The following is a 19443-nucleotide window of genomic DNA, read 5'->3' as shown; positions in this document are numbered from 1 at the left end:
AATAAATTTTAATTATTTCCAAAATGAAGATGATAGCTCTCCCGAGAACATTTTTTGCCAACGCATTGGCGTACCCAAAAGCTAACATCAACTCAGCACCATTTAAAAATCCTTAATTATAGACAGAGGCATGGCGAACTTTTACGTTGTAGTTAATAAGTGTAACAGTATATTTAAGATTACATATATGGCTTTCCGTTCACGTGTCTATGCATAATATACAGAGATATTATGTCAAGCTCAAAACAGTTCTCCGAAAGCATTACAGCGCTTTCTTAGAATACTTTCAAACTCTTTTTTTATTCTGTGATGCCAGCGTTTTATGAAGTGACAGTGTTTTGTTACCACAAACGCCAATAGGTTCAATCATCCTGCCAAGCACAGTATGAAAACTGAGACATTGGACGCCTGACTTATTATTTGCGTTTTCATTTAGCATTTCAGCATAGGGTGACGTCCTTGACACTATGAGAAGTTATTGCAAAAACTTGATACTTTTCTACTTTGTTTCTCAACGTCCAGAGGAACCTGGTGGCGGTGTAGATTGGAACCAGTTTACGCGACCTTGAGGAGCTATCGACCTCTCGAACAGTCCCTGTAGATCTTTTCACAAGTGTGCGGTGCGATCGCAGGACGACATATCTATTGATGCACCAATATAAATAAAAACGTATCTGGTATTTCATCTGCAGGTTTTAATTCTGATTTCCAAGAAAAACAGAATGGGGTGTGACACAAAATTAGACAAAAGAAGTAAAACAGGTGGGAACTCTGAGCCCCGTAGCAGCACGCCGCAAAATCAAATCGAATGAATTCCTCAAGCTACCATTTTGGGAATAACAATATTGAAATATTTCAGTTCTCGGAAGCATGGATTAAAAACGTATTGAGTTTTGATCGTATTAGTACTTTCTGCGGTTTTTAATCTTCACTTCTAAAATGCGCTGAAGACAAAAAACACATTGTAAAAATGCAATTATGCATGAACACATCATTATCTGGACTTCATCTAAAGCATGGACTACGAAATCAGATGAAATATTTATTCTGAATATCATTTTGTTCCTTAGGAGCTCATCTCTTGAGACATTTAAATATATAAAGGTTGAGGGGCCTCTCAAATGCGTGACACGACCTTCTCTAAGAAGACAATATGACCGCACTGATGTGCACCCTACTTTCGCTGTGTCTGATCTTGGGTTCATTTCCACCCACAAAGTAAGCACCATATTGCCTCAAATGGTTTTCTAGGATAGGTATACTTGCCTCCGTTTGGATACCGTGTGTTTGTGGTTCCGCTGGGACATCAATACATATTAATAATTCGTAGAGCTATTTTTAGGCCAATAACTTTAAGGTTACCAACAAGCGAAAAAGGTGCCGCGGATTTATGACGAGAAGGCCTCTATTTTCGTCATTTAGCCTGAGACCCTGCGTAATTATTTTAGTCTGAAGCTTGTTTGTCAAACCGGAGTCCTATGAAGAAATAGACGTCTTGCATAGGTAGATAAAATAAAGATTAGATATATTATGCTGAAGGGTGCTTCACTTAAGAAGAACTATGGCATCGAAATATTTGCCCTCAGTTGAAAAAACGTGGCGCAACTACATGCATTTAAAATCTTCATGTAGGCAGCTAACAGCGGAAAGAGCTCAGGACATGTGTGATGGCAAAGTCAGCGAAATAGGTTCAAAATCTTTAGTGTACTTAACTCGAAGCTTCCAAATATGAAAGTAAAAAATCTTTGATCAGAATGGTTATTCAACAGACTCCTGATACTTATCAACAATGATGGAAATGACCCATTGCAGGTTTCCAATGCACTTGCAAACCACAGTTTTTGTTTGTTGCGTCATGCTCGCAAGCAGTACGTTTTCTTCCTTACTCTTGAAATATTCTCAGGTCCGTGTTGTTTCCACAAAAGCTGGTGGAAGAGTTTTTCTTCGCTGCTAATTGCTTAGTTTGAAGTCTCTCAGAATGAAGCATATGCTACGAGTCAATAAAATAAAGTAAAACTATCATTTGTAAATCTCATTGTCTGACATTGAGACATAATAAGTGCTATTATTAGCACTCACGAATGCTTTATTCAGCAAACGGAAGAACTGGAAATGGACATACGATGGTTTGAAGCGGGGTACTAAAGCTGGAAAAGATTTCATATTGGGCTATATATAGCCCAAACATTTTGTGGGATGTGCAGGTGATCAGAAAAGTGGCCGTCTAATGTGAGACTTCAACACAGCGGGGCGGGGTTGGCGGGGTATCGCATTAGGCAAAAAGGTCTGAAAGAGCAGCCGACAAAAAACGAAATCGGCATGAGAGGAAAAGGTCAGGATTTCAACATTTCTCTAAAGAACTTATCTTCCGCTTTAGGGAGAAGTGCTACTTTCACTTCAAAGATTGCACAACTATGCAGAAATATTGATTCATTGCCTAATATAGTGAGTTTGTGGAATATACCTAAATGATGCCGGTACTGTCTGTGCTGACCAAAGATTACACTAAAAATTACAAACAAATGAAAGCATTCAATTCAACAGGCAGGATAGAACTTGTGGAATTTCAAAGCAAATTTAAAACAGTTAATTATGATATATTTTAAATATATTATGGACAGAACTAAGCATGTGTTAAAGAAGCGCGACAACCTAAAGCAATCAAGAATGAAGCTTATGTATGCAAAATGCTATAACCGATAAGGCAGGCATTTTCTTTGCCCATGCAGATAATAAACGATAACTACCTGAGGAATTGACAACTAGAGCTACATAAGTACTCATGTCGATATTGAGAGTCTGATAGAGCAAAGCAACCAGACTTTTCTCTAGTGATCAAGTACAAAGTAAAGAAGTCATTCTATCCAATGAACAGAAACAAAAAACTGTGACGCAAAATCACGGTACTGTAGGTTCATTGAACGACGCTAAGAACGTATTTATAAGTAACTGGTCAATCTTGTACGCAATTCCCAGTGCCCAGCCCATTACTGAAACCTAGGAAGAAAGACCTTTTTTTTCCTTGAAAAGGTTATGAAAAGGATAGAAAAAATGAAGCACAATCAGTTTTATATCAGTAATTTACAAGATATCTCCGAACGCGTTCAAAACAGAACTAGATAGCGTTAGCGTTTCATAGATCCAAAACACCAGGCATAGCTTTGAAAATTTACTACACCAAAGACCGCATCCATACTCTTAATCAGGCCACAAAATGTATGCTCAGAATATACCCATCTTTACGCGTAGGTTTCATGAATTGCAAGGAAAGTAATAAATAAGCTAAAAGTTAGCTCTGATCCATCTTTGCAGAATGATGATGGTAGTGAGCAATGTGTCAAAGTATCGGAAGGTATATTGTTGCGAAACTGGGACCATATCTTTCAGTATGCGGAATATAATTTCCTCAGGGGTAGGTATACACAAGGAAGAATTCTTTTCAATTTATTTCAACGCTTGCTCCAGAGGCTTGAATGGGAAGAGTTAGATTAGGAAATAATGAAGACTTTCTCGGTAATATGTGCTTTATGGATAAAATATTGCCTTCTCATTACTCAAGAGACAAATCTGAAGTGAAGTGACCTGAAGAGGCGACGTTGAACGGTACAGATGCAGTACTATGCAGAAGATGGATGCAATGGGAAACAGCCTCGAAGGAGAACAAATATTTACCAGAGGCAGCGAAGTGACTGGAGTGATAAGGACGAATGAATACAAATTTCGTTTAACTCTATCGCATACCAATGACAGCCCCACAGCGTTCAGAGCTAACGTGAAAAGTACAAAGGTGCAATATCGAATTCAAAAATACCTGAAATGTATAAAAATGAAAGGCAAAAGTTGAATTGAAGATCAAAACTGAAAGTCGCAAGGTGATTAAAACTGTGTCCTAAGTGGCACCCACTAGCACAATGTCTTTAAATGCGCCTATAATACGCAGTCAGACAAAGACGTTGCAGCGAAGAAAATAACAAACAATAAATAGTGTGCATTTGCATTTTTCTTGTTAAAGAGACATTCTTGATAAAAATGCTAGCCAGCTAAAACTTGAAGTCATAAACATTCGAATTCAGAAGCAAAGTACCTTAAAACTTGAGTCGTAACAGAAAGCTCATTATGAAGCGCCGACTGGCATTTCGTTAATGAACACGTATAGAGATTCATCTGAGGCAGGTGTGTTGACAGGTCTTCAGAAAGAACAGCGTCAAAAGTCTCTGAACGGTACCCAAAAACGTCGCCAGCTATAGCAAACATTTTTTATCCGCCATTATGTCGCCACGGTAAGAGAAAGGGACCAGTTTCAATTTTATTTTCCCGCATTAACTGAACTATCAAATTTATACAAATAACAACATGATCTGTAAGTATGATCTGCAATTACCCCCATTTGTAGTGCTTCCAGGTTTCGCTCCTTCTCTTAAGTGCTTCTGACGCAAAGACAATCGAAGAATTCAGTCAGCCTCATCTCGATTTAGGTCTTGTGAAAACGCCCACGTTCACGTGCCGCCAAACGTAAATTCGATCCAGTAGACATAATGGGGAGGGTGAATTGTAGGAACCTGATACCGAGAAAAGCCTATGCCTATCCAGAGACATTGAGATCAGCATTGTTCTTACTGTTGCTTATTCGCACCACAGGCTAAAAGATTAATATCCAGAACGCGTTTTCAACTTTTGGTCCTATATACCATGGAACAACAACGATTGAACATATATACTATACATTAAAATATTGCAATCATCAAAATTATTGGAAAATTCTTATATTGGTTTAACCTGCCTACCTTCTGAGATTTCCAAAATAACCTTACACAACAAACCAGGGAGCGTAATAAAAGCTCGCACTATGTAGTACGTCAGCTTGCTTAACTAGGGCCTAGCTATCGACGTTAAGTGCTTGCTACATTAAATCCGAGCTTCAAATGTACAGCTGGTCGCCCCCCTTTGAAGCCATCCGAACGTAATCTTAAGGGTAGCAACCAAGGAGGTTATATGGAGTGGAGGCGGTGAGTGAAAAGTGAAGCCGACGTCCGCCACCTTGCATGGGGCAAGAAGGAGGTACCGCCATGGGGCCCTTCGATATATAGAGTCCCATTTGCGGCTCTACGCTACTTTCCCTTACGGAAATCCCATATCTGCTTCAGATATGGAACATATGCTGCCAGATTCAAATATATAAGGCAGCAAATAAGACCTTATCTGGGCCAGATAAGGTCATATATGCGCAATATGTTGCCCTTATATGGCTCATATTTGGCCATATCATGCAACATATAATCCATATCTGAATGGGTAACAGGACCTTATATTGCTTGATCAGGGGCATATATGGTATCCTCGCGACCTTATGTGGCCTGATAAAGGGCATATATGGCATCGTCATGACCTTATATAGACAGATCAGGGCCATATGCCTGGCATCAACAGGACTTTATATAACCTCATCGGGGCCTTAATTATGTAGGCGCCATAGTGATTGTATATTAGCAATATATGGCTTTCGTCTACCTTCTGCAAATATTCAATATTCGCATCATGTGGTCGACCTTCAATTTTTCTACACTCAACATGGCCTGCATGCTTAGTGTTAATTGTATCCAATTTAGAAAATAGCTACTACTCCTAATATTTCAAATATGCAGATTTCGCTGCACTGTAATTATTACACCATGTGTTCCTTAAAGCAGGAGAGCGCTGGGTTATGGCTACATGCTCCTCTTTCCGTCTACTACCTCGCGTTTTCATTTAAAGTGCGGCGGCAGTCCGGTGCACAAACGCATGGTCGGTTAAGTTGAGCGATTCAAAATATCAAGAAAATGATGGCAGTTCAGTATACGGCCCCCTCCGAGCTGTCTAGACGGTGACTCACCCTCAGAGACAGCTGGCGGTGGCTGCGTGGAGGGCCGCACTGGCTAGACAGTGACTCCTCCTCTCCCGCGCTCCCCTCTTCCTTCTTAAACAGCGGCGGCTGCGTTGCTGGCTCGCATTTCATCTCTCCTCCTCGCTGCCACGCTCTATACGGCGTAGGCCGCGAGCTCTTCGTTTTGTGTGTGCTTGCTTCTTTCCCCTCCCCTTTCAACTCCGTGCTCCTAAGCACTTGTCTCGTTTCTTTCGCGGTGGCAGACATCGGAGTTCGGTGCGGCTGGCGGGCGTGCTGCATGTTGTGTATGCTGGTGTGTGTGTGCCAGCGCCTGTTCGCTATTAGCGGTGTGCATGTAACAAAAATGCGACAGCAAACCTGACTGTCGGCACAGAGGAAATTACTGTGTCCCACGGCGGGTGGAAGCTGCCTCCCCAGCCTTGGCAGCGAACCTGATGGTCGATTGAGCTTTTCGAGGCTTCTGCTCTGGGTGGCCCGGCCAAACCTTCACCATTGCGTCGGATCGCACCCTCATCGTGCCGCCTCATCTTCACTCCCGATCACCAAAACCGTCAGCGTGAGATTTCTTGTCGGGAACTATCACTTGTCAGCCTCAGGATATTATTCGCTTTATTATTTTGATGGAAAAATTTTCCAATCAGTAAATTGGATGGTAATTGCCAGTATGTGATATTTTTCCGTACATTTCGTTGCTAATTTGTCTTTCGCTCCAGCAATTTTAACAAATTTCAGTGGGTGGATAGGGTCCTTCGTTGTTTAAAATTATTATTATTATTATTATTTGCACTACCTAAGTAGCTTCATGCTTGATTTGGTTTAGGGGCAGAGCTGTCGCTGTCACGACAAATGCCATCGGACATGTTTTTTCTTTGTTTTCTCTCCTAATTTCGAAAGCAACCACGAGTTAGGCGCGTTCGCTAATTTTGCACTGCAGTCTCTGCTTAAAGTAACACCAGTACTTCCTGACAGCCTATATGTACTTTGCTAAGGTTTAGGTATTATCAGCAGTCCCAGCAGTGTGTGTTTTATCGCCCTGCGGTTTAGCGGTATCTTTTCCGGGTATCGACAAACATTTAAATTTCCTTTCAGTAGTCTAGTTCGATTATTAGCCGTTTATTTTATTTAGCTTCGCAAGTAAACCAGCTCAAACTAAAAGTATTTTCTGGTTAAAGCTCTGTGTGTAAAAGAGTAGAATAAAAATGTAATATCTAATTTAATAGGTTAATGTCTTTCACTTTAGCTTCTCGTGTAGACATTATTCTGTTCAGATATTCCATTAGTTTGTCATAGTATCGCGCCTAAATCAGTAGAATCTCAATATTTACTAACGGATGAGCATGTCTTTGACCCTCGGTATGCACACGTAATTCAGGCCCGTCTTTGAGCGATTCCATATAGGCAGGGAAAAAAGAAAACCTGTGGTTTCAAAGCTATTTTCCTGTAAGGTTTGAAATAAAATGCGAAATTCAGGTTTTCCTTGGCAAACTTGATTTAGCGTGCGTTTAGCTGGAATACTGAAATTGTCTTGTGTGTGTTGTAATAAAGTGTTATGTTGATATGTAGATATATAGATCTATGGTTCAAAACCTACATGCCATGCGGGCTAGATCTTTAAATCAGGAATTGGGTAGATAAGGCATATCTTACCAGATATGCCTTATCTGGTACTCGAAATCAGGAATTGGGCAGATCAGGCATATACAACCAGATATGCCTTATCTGGTACTCGAAATCAGGAATTGGGCAGATATGCCTTATCTGGCCTAGATCTGTCCTAATATACCATATCTGCCCAATTCCTGATATACCTGATCTGGATTTTTTTTTATAAGTTCAGATATGGCATTTCCGTAAGGGTTGCACTTGTCTGGATATCTTCACCTCTTTTGAATCGCATGGGATAAAAATTCAGCTAAAAAGTTTTGAAAAAAAAAGGTGCGCATATTAATCAGCAGCATTATTGGATCCTACGGCACAGCGCATTTATGCAATGTGAATAAATGTGCTGTATTGATTATGTCGAGAATAATCGCACTAGAGTTATTGTAAGTCTTAATTGCCATGAATAATAAAATAAATTATTTCTTTGTAATAAATTCAACTTTCCGCTACAGCTTGAAGTCATACACAATTAAATAGCTTGTATCGAGAACGAGATATTGCACTACACGATTTGCTGGTATTAGCTAATGAGCTTTAATTAAGTGATTTCATTACAATTGAACTTTAGGCTACAACATCAAGTCATACATCGTTTAAAAGGACTCTACAAGTAGAACTTAAAATCAAATGGCAAACTACGCAAAACGATGTAAAACCGCACTAACACGGGTCTCACTGGATTAAAATAAACGCGTGGTAGAAGCGAAACTGTATCAATGTTTACAGACTCAAAGCACGTAATGAGTGATAAGGGCTAACGGTATTTTTTTTTGTCCGCTTGAAAGAAACTAACATCTGGCGTTGGCACGTGCGTCCCCTCGGTTAGATATTGGCACAAACATCGGCAAGAAGACATGATCATTCGTTTCTTTCCTGCACTTCGTAATTTCTGTAGCATCATTATAACACTTTTGCAGTTTGAAACATTTTTATTGAAAGGATGTCATTTTTTCTCACAGCGCTACCAAAAGAGTTTGAAAGATGTCGCACTAGTTCTAGAAGTCGCAGTGTTAATATAGTTTTCTAATGCTATTAATATCATTAAAGTAACAGACTTAGTGATTCAGCGTTGGTAATGCAGGCAACGAATGCCGCTCAATTGGACAGAAACTTTTCATACTGTCAGCGAAACATATGTGCCGCAATGCAGATATAAGGGCATATTTCCATCTCGAAACAGTGTTCGTCAAATGTGTGATCTAATTTTGAAACTCAGTTTATGGATGTGCTATGTGCGCCACAGCGCAAGAGTGTTTTTTGGTCCAAGAAGAAGGGAAAAAATGTACAGAACATTATAATAGCTCGGCCCCGACTACACCCACTCTTATGACAATGTAAGGCGTATGAAACAAGAAATTGGCAGTCTAAACAGTGTATTTTGACGGCAAGCTGATTTTATCAAGATTTTTTTAAATTCACATGCGCAAATGTGCTCGCGAATCGCGCACGATGCGTTTGCGCTGGCCGGCGCCGCGTGCTTTTTGCCCCTTGCAACATGGCCGCCGCTGTCTCGGTCGGCTTCACCAGCTCGCATTGGCGTCCATGGGGGGCCGCCACCCCAGAAGTTCTATATAACCTCCTTGGTAGCAACTAGCTAATTGTTGGACGTTCTGTTCCGTAAGTCACTCTGTCATTGTCATTGACAAACTTCTTATTATCAACAATCTTCGCGAAGACTGACGTGCGTTTTTAGTAAACGGTTCATCTGCAGTGATAAGGTAAATGCATTTTATATTGTATATCATTTATCGAAAAAAATAGATAGTTTAGGAGTGGTTACTACAATGGCGCAAAAAATAGCCCTGCCGCCAACTTATAATTTATGTCGCGCGGTGTATGTAAAAGTTGTACATTTTGCAAAAAATTGCCAAATTTGTCGAAAGTGTCAGTGGTGTAGACACGAAACCGCGCAAAATAAGTATTTTGGCAAAACGCTTAAAATCCTTGCATCAGTTCAAGTAATCTGCATAATAAATTTGATATAATAGTCTGGTTGTTTGCCGATGTGTCGCAGGAATTAGGATTAGTGTATACAGTGAATTTTTCATGGCGGGATATATCACAAAACGATGTTAAATAAGATCGCTTGATATATATAAACCTCATAAATTTCCACTGTCCATCGCGATAATATACTTTCAGACACAAAGCGGCGGTGATTTAGTGTTTTACATATTTTTCTTTAGATTTACAAAACCATGTTGATTAGTGGCCGAGCTGCAAGACGAGTTGAAGTCTGTAGCATCTTATGTAGAGTTTTTTTCGGTGTTTATAGGAACAATTCAGGCATTTCCTCCTTTAGACTTTCCGGAGAAGTATGACAACGTTGTATTACTGGTGCAAGGTTATTACTGCTCATATACAAAATATTCCCGGATCAGGACGAATTTTTCTTTAACTACGAAGTTTCCGAGAAAGCTGTAGAGCTTTCGTTTGTAGCCGTATGGCTGCGCTTGGGTGGATGCAATAGTAATTACTCCCTTATTACAAAAATATAGTGTTCGCTGTTACCCTAGGATTAACCTCTGAGCCTCAGCACTTTTCGGTGCTTTTCTGCAGCAGAAAAAATGGCACTAGAAAGGATATCTGAGGTATGATCCGGCTAGAAAGGAGGACATGGTTTTATGATTTGTTGAAAAAGAATATTGTATTTGGAGCTATTTTTGCTGTTTAATACTCGTTAACGTACTTTGTTGTCGCGAAAAATGTTTCACGATTACTTTTAATTACATTATTTCGTTTAAGTGGACGTGTCTTGCAACAAATTAGAATACTATGTTCAGAAAAAAAGTAGCATTCTTTACATGACCGCAGCCGGCGAGGCGGTCATGGCCACTGAATGTGCTGAATTGTTTAATGGCGCCTTCTCATCTGTAATCACAAAAGAAGCTGGCGCATAACCTCCTGCAAATTATACTACCGTACTTCCCCCTTTACCCTTTATAACGTTCTCCGCTTGTGGTATTTTATCTGTAATAGAAAATATGAAGCTCTCATCATTATTTGGAATTGACGAAATTAATTACGAACTGCTTAAAAACACTAAGCACATCTCTGTGGAATATTTGTTCTTGTTCTCGCAGTCACTCGTTACAGGAAGTCTCCCGAATCATTGCAAAGTGGGGAAGGCTGTTCCAGCGTACGAATCAAGTGACAAAGAATCTTCCCTCAAATACCGTCCTATTTCTTTAACAAGCGTACCATGTAAAGTCATGGAGCACATCATTTACTCCCATGTCATGAATTTTCTAGACGCTAATAGATTTCTTCATCCGTCACAACATGGCTTCTGCAAGGGCTTCTCTTGCGAAACCTAGCTCACACTTTTCATTCATGATCTACATGCTAAACTTGATCGTAATAATCATACTGATGGATTTTTTTTAGATTTGGCAAATACTTTCGATATCGTGCCCCACAAACGTTTACTACTAAAGTTAGAGCAGTTAAATTTTGCACCCTAGCGTTCTCACATCGATCAAGAAGTTTATGACTAACCGCCCACAGTTTGGTTTTTTGAACAACCATGTTTCTACCTCCCTTGCTGTAACTTCAGGCCTCCCACAAGGCTCTGTCATTGGTCTGCTGTTGTTCCTGATCTATACTAATGACTTACCAACACATCTAACATGTAAGGTTCGCATGTTTGCCGATTATTGCATTATCTACAGCACAGTGACTAACACATCCCACCAAGCAGCTCGCCAAAATGGCCTAAACCAGGTTAAGTGATGGTTCGACCAGTGGTTCATGAAACTAAACGCTAAAAATTCAAGCATGTTTCCTTTCACCGTCGCCAACACCCCCTCGTATTTAACTACACTATTATCACCTCCACTATTGAACACGTGCAATCTTATAAATGCTTTGGTGTCAACTTAAGCAGTAATCTGACCTTGCGCGCTCATACCTCTACCGTGATATTATCTGCAAACAAATCTTTCGGTTATATAAAACGTCATCTAAGGCATGCACCACAGCACGTAAAAGTCGTCATCATCATCAGTGTGACTGTACTCACTTCAGGGCGAAGACCTTCCCATATTTCTCCAATTAACCCTGTTCTGTGCGAACTTCTTAACCTCATCCTCCCACCTAACTTACTGCTGCCCCCTGCTACGCTTTCCCTCCCTTGGAATCCAGCTTGTTACCCTAAGCGACCATCGCTTATGCTCTCTTCGCGCTACTTGTCCTGCCCAAGCCCATTTCTTCTTCTTGATTTGCACTAGAATGTCAGCAACTTGAGTTATTTCTCGGACCCACTCTGTACGTTTCTTATCTCTTGATATTACCCCTACCATTTTTCGTTCCATAGCCCTCTGGGTTCTCCTCAAGTTAAGTAGAAACCTCTTGGTTAGCCTCCACGTTTCAGCCCCATAGGTGAGTAGAGGTAAGATGCATCAGACCTAGGGTAGAATATGCATCCCAAATATGGCACCCGCATCCTAGCTAACGCAATTGAAGCTTCACATAATCGCGCTGTAAAATTCATTTACTCTGATTACTCGTTTAATAGCAGCAAAACAGCATTAACCCCCCCGTCGTCGCATATCGAGCCTCTGTCTTTTTCATCAGCTTTTGCATAGTTCGCTCAATAATCCCTCTTACATAACCCCGCCATCACGCATATCCCACCGCACTGCACATCCTTTTCATATTGCACGACCACTGTGTAGAACCGCCATTTTCTGGCTCATTTTTACCCGAGCATCCATCGACTGGAACGGCCTTCCCCACATCATTGCTGTCATCACCTGTCAATCGAAGTTTGCGACAACTGTAACTTCACATATTCGAACATTATAAATCTCACTTATTTGTTAACCTACCCGAAAGGGGTGTTTACGGTAATAAAATGAAATGAAAATTACAACAGCGACAAAAACGGAAGCTTCATGAGCTTTTACCACTGTTCTTTGTCACGATATTCTGCAATAAGATTCGCACTTCTTAGTTGCGACATTTCACTCTGCAGGCGTAATTCGACTATATTACTTAGAATTAGCAGATAATATGGTCGATTACTCTGTCTGGGTCATACCTAATGTACCTCGCAAATAAATAGCAAGCGCTGTAAGCTACCTTCATGAACGTTTGTAGATTGAAATAGAGGGAGGCATTGGTGGTACTTACATTATAGGGCAAACGATGAGTTTTCGCGTGGGAAAACGTAGCATCGAAATAAATAAATTATAGGGCAAACGATGAGTTTTCGCGTGGGAAAACGTAGCATCGAAATGAATACAAAGGGTTACATTAGTGACACATAACTTACTGGGCATGCTCTCTGTCCCAGGAGTACTAACAGTTCTTTATTTTGCTCCCACATGCTGTGTTGGTCTTAAATTACTTTCATATCATCTTTATTACCCCTCTACTAGGTTTCCTGCTAGCTGTATAAAAGAGAGTTTACGCGATACAAGATTTCTGGCTATTTTAATAAGGAAGTAGTGAGAACTTGGTCTCAAAACAGGATCAAGATGCTAGGCTGATATTTATCCAATCATAAAAACTACAGAAAATTTGTCTGTGCAATTTTGAACAGAAAATCTGCTGTGACAAAAGAATTTTCTCTAGTTATAAGAAACAAATACTACCTATATAAAGAGAACTGAAAACTGCTGCAGAAAGCCTAGCGAACAACAAGAAAGTACTAGAGAATTACAGAAAAATTTTGATTTTACGACAGAGCTAGACAATATTTTTCGTATTTTACAGACTACAGAGTGCTTTACCTTTTTTCGACTTGGACTTTATACATTAACAAGCCGAATAAATATAGACTGTGTATATTTTAAAAAGAAAATGAGCTGTGGCCAGAGGACGATAAACAAACCACTTCCTGATATTAATATTAGTATCATAGTACGATTCTATTCAGATCGCATTTGCGAGCTTGGTGCACTGAAGCCTATTTAGTATCCAGACCTGGTTTCAGTAATTCATCCGTTTATATCCGCTTGGCTGAAGGGCCCTGCTCCTTCCTTACCCCTCGCATTCAAGTCTTCCAGGCGAACGCTTATGTTAGCGTGCCATAAATTTATACAATGTAATTTGCCGCGCGCCAGGAATCCACACCTTTAATTTCTTCTCTGCTTTTTGAAATGAGTTTCCACTTAGATATTATAAAGTGTAAATAATGAAGATCAATATGCATTGATATTATTCGTTAATGGTTTCTGGCTAACACTGCGAATGCAACTATTTATTTTTCAGCGGCCAGTCCAAAAAACCCAAGCGAGCCCTCAACATCAAAACTCCTGATGCCAACCCAATCTACCCCAGCCCCCCTCTAAATCCCAGTTCAGTCCAAAATGCACATACTCTAGATAAGAATTCAATCCACCACAGCCGTCATCTAGGTAGGGGTCCAATTAGCAATACCCAACCTCTAAATGTCCATTCCGTTCGCTCTACGCAACCTCTAGATATAGATCCAATCGGCCCAAAGCCATTTACAACGGTCAACCCAAACCACCCTAAGCCGCCTGACTGCCCTACTCATGTAAGTATGATGTGTGTCTTATCGCATGTTCTAAAGGTTTCGCTCCGCAAAACGAATCATATTGTCACGTGCTGAAGATCGGAACCGAGAGTCCAAGGATCAGCAGCCTCCGCTCCTTCCTTTTTGTCAACTTAAAGAATTGCCATTTCGGCAAGCGCCAGATGCTTGTATTTAGCATTTCGTTGATAAGGACGGTGTTCGGCCGGCTCCTGAGAAGATTGAATCTGTAACCAGCTTTGCAGCACAGTAATCAGTTAAAGAACTTCGGAGCGTTTTTAGGACTATGTCCTAATTTTCGACATTTTATCCCTTGGTTCGCTCACATCGCCTATCTTCTTACATGCCTTTTGAACTAGGTTACACCTTTCAATTGGACTGGTGACTATGACTGTGCCTTCCGCCATCTGAAATTTCCTCGGACGTCGCGCCGGTGCTACGCCACTTCCGTCCTTCTGCTCTCATCGAAGTTCAAACCGATGGTAGTGATGTCCATGTTGGCGCAAGGCCACGTAGCAAGAAACCTTCCCACTGTGACGCCCAGCATGTAATATTTTATGCCAATTGGTCACTGATCAAGGCGGAACAAAATTACAGTCACTTCCAAGACTGTCCTGCACAAGTTTTTGCTGAGCAAAGATTTCGTTGTTATATATGGAAACTATTTTAAATCGTCCCCGATCATCATTTGCTGTATTGGCATGTAAACCTCCTGATGTACTAAAGGAGCTGTCAACATGCCAGCAATGACAGTCTCTCGCGCTAGGAGCTATACCAACTACTGGTTGCGATGGCAACAGTATTTAAGTTTTTCTGGCGCCTATATTACCTGAGATGCCTGACCTTCTCTACTTCCGAAATGAACAGGGCAACGACATGACCTTGGGAACGCCCTTCGAAGCTGCTCGTAATTCACCAGATGCCCGTTTTTATGTTCGTGATAGCTGACTTTAAAAGCGAAGTTTCACCTCCGGATGTGAGCGTTTTCTTCTCTCGATCATGATATTCTACGAATTTCTATCCTTGAAACGATGCACAACGACGGCACTTCAGGCCATGTGGGTTTCGTCCGGGCCCTTCACCACACACAGGATAAACTTTACTGCCAAAAATGCGTCGACCCATTCCACTCTATGTAGCCAGTTGTGCACTGTGCCAGCATTAAATCTTCCTGCTTTCCGTCTGCCGCGACGCTCGAACCCGTCACTCCTCCTACCGCACCTTTCGAGCAAGTGGGCATCACATCTTGAGCCTTTTTCCACAGGCTTCCAACGGTAACCGATAGATAATTGTGCGTGCCGACCACTTCAGACAAAACTCGGAGACAGCTGCAGTATCATCAGCTGCAATATTGCTGCAGTTGCCTCAGTCTACAACATATACATATTGATTTTCAAGCCTGCCGTTCTACTTTTCCAGTATAGATCTGCATACTGTTTTGCAGTTCATCCCCTGAGTGACCTAGAAAAGCAACGTGATCCGCGAATTGTAGATTACTGAGATATTTTTGATTGCCCATTATTACTAACTGTTCCCATTCCAAGTCTCTAAATACTTTCTCTAAACAAGCTTTGAATATTACTGGGGAGATGGTGTCTTATTGCTTGACACCTTTATTTAAAGGAATTTTGTTACTTTTTGTACAGAACTATGGTTGCTGTGCAGCTACTATATATATGCTAGTAATGTCACATACGGATTGGGTACACACCGATTTTGCAATGGCTGCATGACAGCCGATGTTTCAATAGAGTAAAATGCTTTTCTGTAATCAATGCTTTTTGTAAGTGCTGGTTATATTTGGAAAATTTTTATATTACCTGATTGATTTAATATGATGACTTGTAAAGTGCCCTTTCCAAAAACCTGCTTGATGTTATGCTTGATTGAAGTCTAAGGTTATCATGACTCTATTAGTCATCACCTTAGTACACATCTTATATGTAACAGACAGTAAGCGGAGTGGCCTTTAACTTTTCAAGTTTTTAGCGTCCTTTTTTTTATGACATACGATAATATTTGCGTAATTTCATGGTTCCAGTTTCGTCAATAACACCATGCACTGCGTTTATAGGGTCGCCAGTTTTCATAACACTATATTTACCTCTCCTTCAAATAATCTGCAGTTACCTGATCCTGTCAAGCTGCTTTATCCTTTATATAGCTTCTAAAGCTTTATTAAGCTCGTCCTTCATCACTTCCGGAAAGTCTCAGTGCTTTTTCCTGCTGCCCGTCTTATTATTGTCCTGAATACGCTTGGTACTGTACAGACCAGTATAGAACTCCTCTGCTGCTTTTAGTATCTTTTCAATACTCAATGAGGTTTTTATTGAAGAGAACGTGGTTATTATTTAAGAGAACAATAAACCTAGCACAATTTTCTGACGCTAGCGCAAGGGATACACGTACGGCCTTCGAGAGATGCGGCCGGCGCGGGATATGGAGGCATGCATTGCTGCCGGACGCTGTTTGATTGCGCCGTGGCCGCGAGAGCAGTACGGCATTACAAACACTGCGTAATAAATCCGTATTGCAAATGCAGCTTTGTTCAGCCAATTACCATATAATGCATTTCGTCCGCTGTACCTAATTGGAAATTTTTTGCGGCAGCAGAGGACGGCGGCAAGCTGTGTAGCAAGCTGTGTAGCTTTGAGCCGCGACTCGTGTTTAATGTTCAGCAACCTCGATCAAGCGTGAAGACGGCAGAGCTAGCCGTTAAACAAGGCCATTAACCAAATTAGATGCAAGAACATTGAGATAAAGGTACCGAACTTCAGTGGCGCTTATTTAATTGGAGTCCCGAGTGGCTGCAATTACTGCCACAATGCGCTGGTCGTCATCGATACGAAAATTTTCCTTACACAGCACAGCTGATCTGAAAGGAATTAAAGTTTTCTTGCTTTACATTTCACACATCTATTTTGCTCAATGTATATTGTCTCGGAAACAATGAAACACAATGCCGCTTAGAACAGCGATTTGCGCACAACCCAAAGCCGTGCTGAGCCACTATCCTCGTCACGCCTCACCCAGAATGTTTATTATTTTATTGACACAATGAAAATACTTTTCCTACATCAAAGGACGTTTCTTTTATAACGAATCAAACGAGGAGCACTGGCCAGTAGGCGTTGAAGTGCGGGGCGCGATATTCTGCGATAGCTGCGTGTGTGCTGATCGACCTCGTGGAACACGCGGAATCCCTAGCGAAGGTCTACTGAACTGGAGAAAACAAACGCCATCAGCAGCAACTTATACTAATCTGTTGATCCCCTAATAGCGGGATGTAGCTGAGCAAGAGTGCAAATCAGGTGGTCGGTCTTGCCGGCCAGCATTTCCAGATTTATGTCACATCCGCCTATCCTCCAGTTTCGGCGTCCGCCCCGCTCCTCCCGACAGCGATTAGGGCGTACCTGCGCCGCGTTTTAACAAGCGATTTCGTATTTTTCATCGACGGAATTCACAGCATATTAACACACATGGATAATAAAGCACCTTCGTTCTAACTACTCAATTGTACGCACAGAAAGCCGTTTGCACTTTCCTTCAAGCTACTTCCCACGTCAAATGACTTGATCTTTACGCTGACTTCAAGAGTGAAATTCGCTGGGAAGATAGCTACGCAAAGCGATTGTGGCTTAAGTGCCAACATGACCTCAAAGCTGTTTGAAGGTGATCAAAGCCACATGCGCACCTTGGCTTTACCTCGCGTTGTGATGCTATCGCTTCAAAACTACGGTGGTCTAAATTCTCTCGTACCCTGAGTCAATTTGGGAAGTTAAACCCCATAATCAGACACAGTTGTCATTCGCTTGCCGTGACTCACTCTACTAGTATATTGTAAGTTTCTCTCACTGAAAAAGCCAGATTTCTTTTACTGGTTAACCTCCCTGCCTTTCCTCCTCATCTTCCTCCTCCTTATTACAGCTGGGCATGATTTGTGATCAGTCACTTAGCTCGATTGTTTTGCAGTTCTTATAAATGTCTTCTTTATTTAAATCTAAGCCTTCTTGCTAATATTAAGGCTAGTAAACCTACCAGAATTTCATTTTAAGAGATAGCCTCTTTGCGCCCTTTACCTTCATATTCCATTATGTTTTGAGTGTTCCGCTTGCTGGTCCTGTAAAACTCGCAACGTGTCGAGTTTAGATTTCACCCTTTTTTAGACACTTTCAACTTAACCGTCCATTACTGCGTAAATGTTATTGGCACGACCATTCTCTGCGCCCATGCACCGCCATGCCCATTGCTACGTCTTACCTCTATCAGTCAAAAACGCAAGCTTTATTCACATATGTGAGTAATCTCTGAATGGCGGTGACTGCGCATTCTTGTTTTCGATGTGGTGCCCTGTTTGTTAGGACATAATATTTGGGCTTCGAAATAAATATACAGTAGATATTCAATACATTTATGCTTATTGCACTGCTTCAATTCTTGTCTCTTATCCCTGACGCCCCTTCGTCACCATGGATGAGAATGCCGATAGCGGCATGATGACTGCAACATTAGAAATAAATACTCGGGGTGCATTTCAGACATACATTACAGGCACAGAAATTAAACATACTTGGCCGCTTTCAGTGCTCTTTGGTCGTACTTTAACTGTGCTGCTTCTTCTTTCCAGTGTCCACAAGGAATAATGCCAGGACAAGTGTGCGCTCCAGGTTGCATTTGCGGAAATTTTCCCCATTTACCTTATGGGCTATTTTTTTGCCACCCGGACAAAAACCTTGAAAAACCCCAGGGCGCGATACATGTGCATGGATTGAGAAGAAAAAACAGAACGTAGCACCCTTATTTCCTATCACTTTTCTATTCTGGCTTGCAGAAGGTTCCAGGTCCTGTATGGATGCAGACAGCATAACACTACAGAAGGCAAATAAAGCTGACAAAACAAGTTATTGAGCTATGTCTTGTATAAGAGTTGAAGCAGGTATAACAAGTTGCTTGGCAGAGTGGCAGCACCTGACGAAAGCAATACTTTCGTCTGCAGTTTGCGATGCCGGGTTCTACGCAGCAGCGTATATACCGTAACACCTCTGACAACTATCCCGCATTGTTTTTGCATACATGAGCGCGAATAATATATTTTTCGCTGACACGCCTTTCATCCAATTGAAGAGTACAATTTAAATAAAAATATCTGCTTTTCTTGTAATAAAATATTTCAAGCCTACGATGATTATGTTTTCGTGTAGCCCACCTTCTTAAAGCGTGACAATGACTGCTGCTTCTGGTTGAACAAGTTGCCTAGAAAATGATAGCAATTACTAAGGCGAAAGCATCTAATGCCATATATCCGCGGCCCCCGATCACTATAGCTATCAATCACATGATTCACATGTTGTTATGGTGGTCATCACCAAAACAAAAATGATTTCTCCACCGAACATCG

The 19443-nt window shown here is 41.2% G+C and overlaps 1 long non-coding RNA gene across 1 annotated transcript; it reads left to right on the top strand.

Moving 5' to 3' along the window:
* Window positions 1-1078: 1078 nt before the first annotated feature.
* On the top strand, window positions 1079-18945 carry LOC146170841 (uncharacterized). The gene is made up of 3 exons (XR_014703099.1): window positions 1079-1218; window positions 13760-14048; window positions 18673-18945. It is a non-coding gene; the product is annotated as an uncharacterized LOC146170841 (long non-coding RNA).
* The last annotated feature ends 498 nt before the right edge of the window (window positions 18946-19443 follow it).

This window comes from Amblyomma maculatum, unplaced genomic scaffold, assembly GCF_055883805.1.
Source record: "Amblyomma maculatum isolate TAMU_Amacu unplaced genomic scaffold, ASM5588380v1 scaffold_36, whole genome shotgun sequence".
NCBI classification, from domain to species: Eukaryota; Metazoa; Arthropoda; class Arachnida; order Ixodida; family Ixodidae; genus Amblyomma; species Amblyomma maculatum.
Note: the sequence above shows the minus strand (reverse complement) of the source record. Positions and strands in the feature narration are given on the sequence as shown.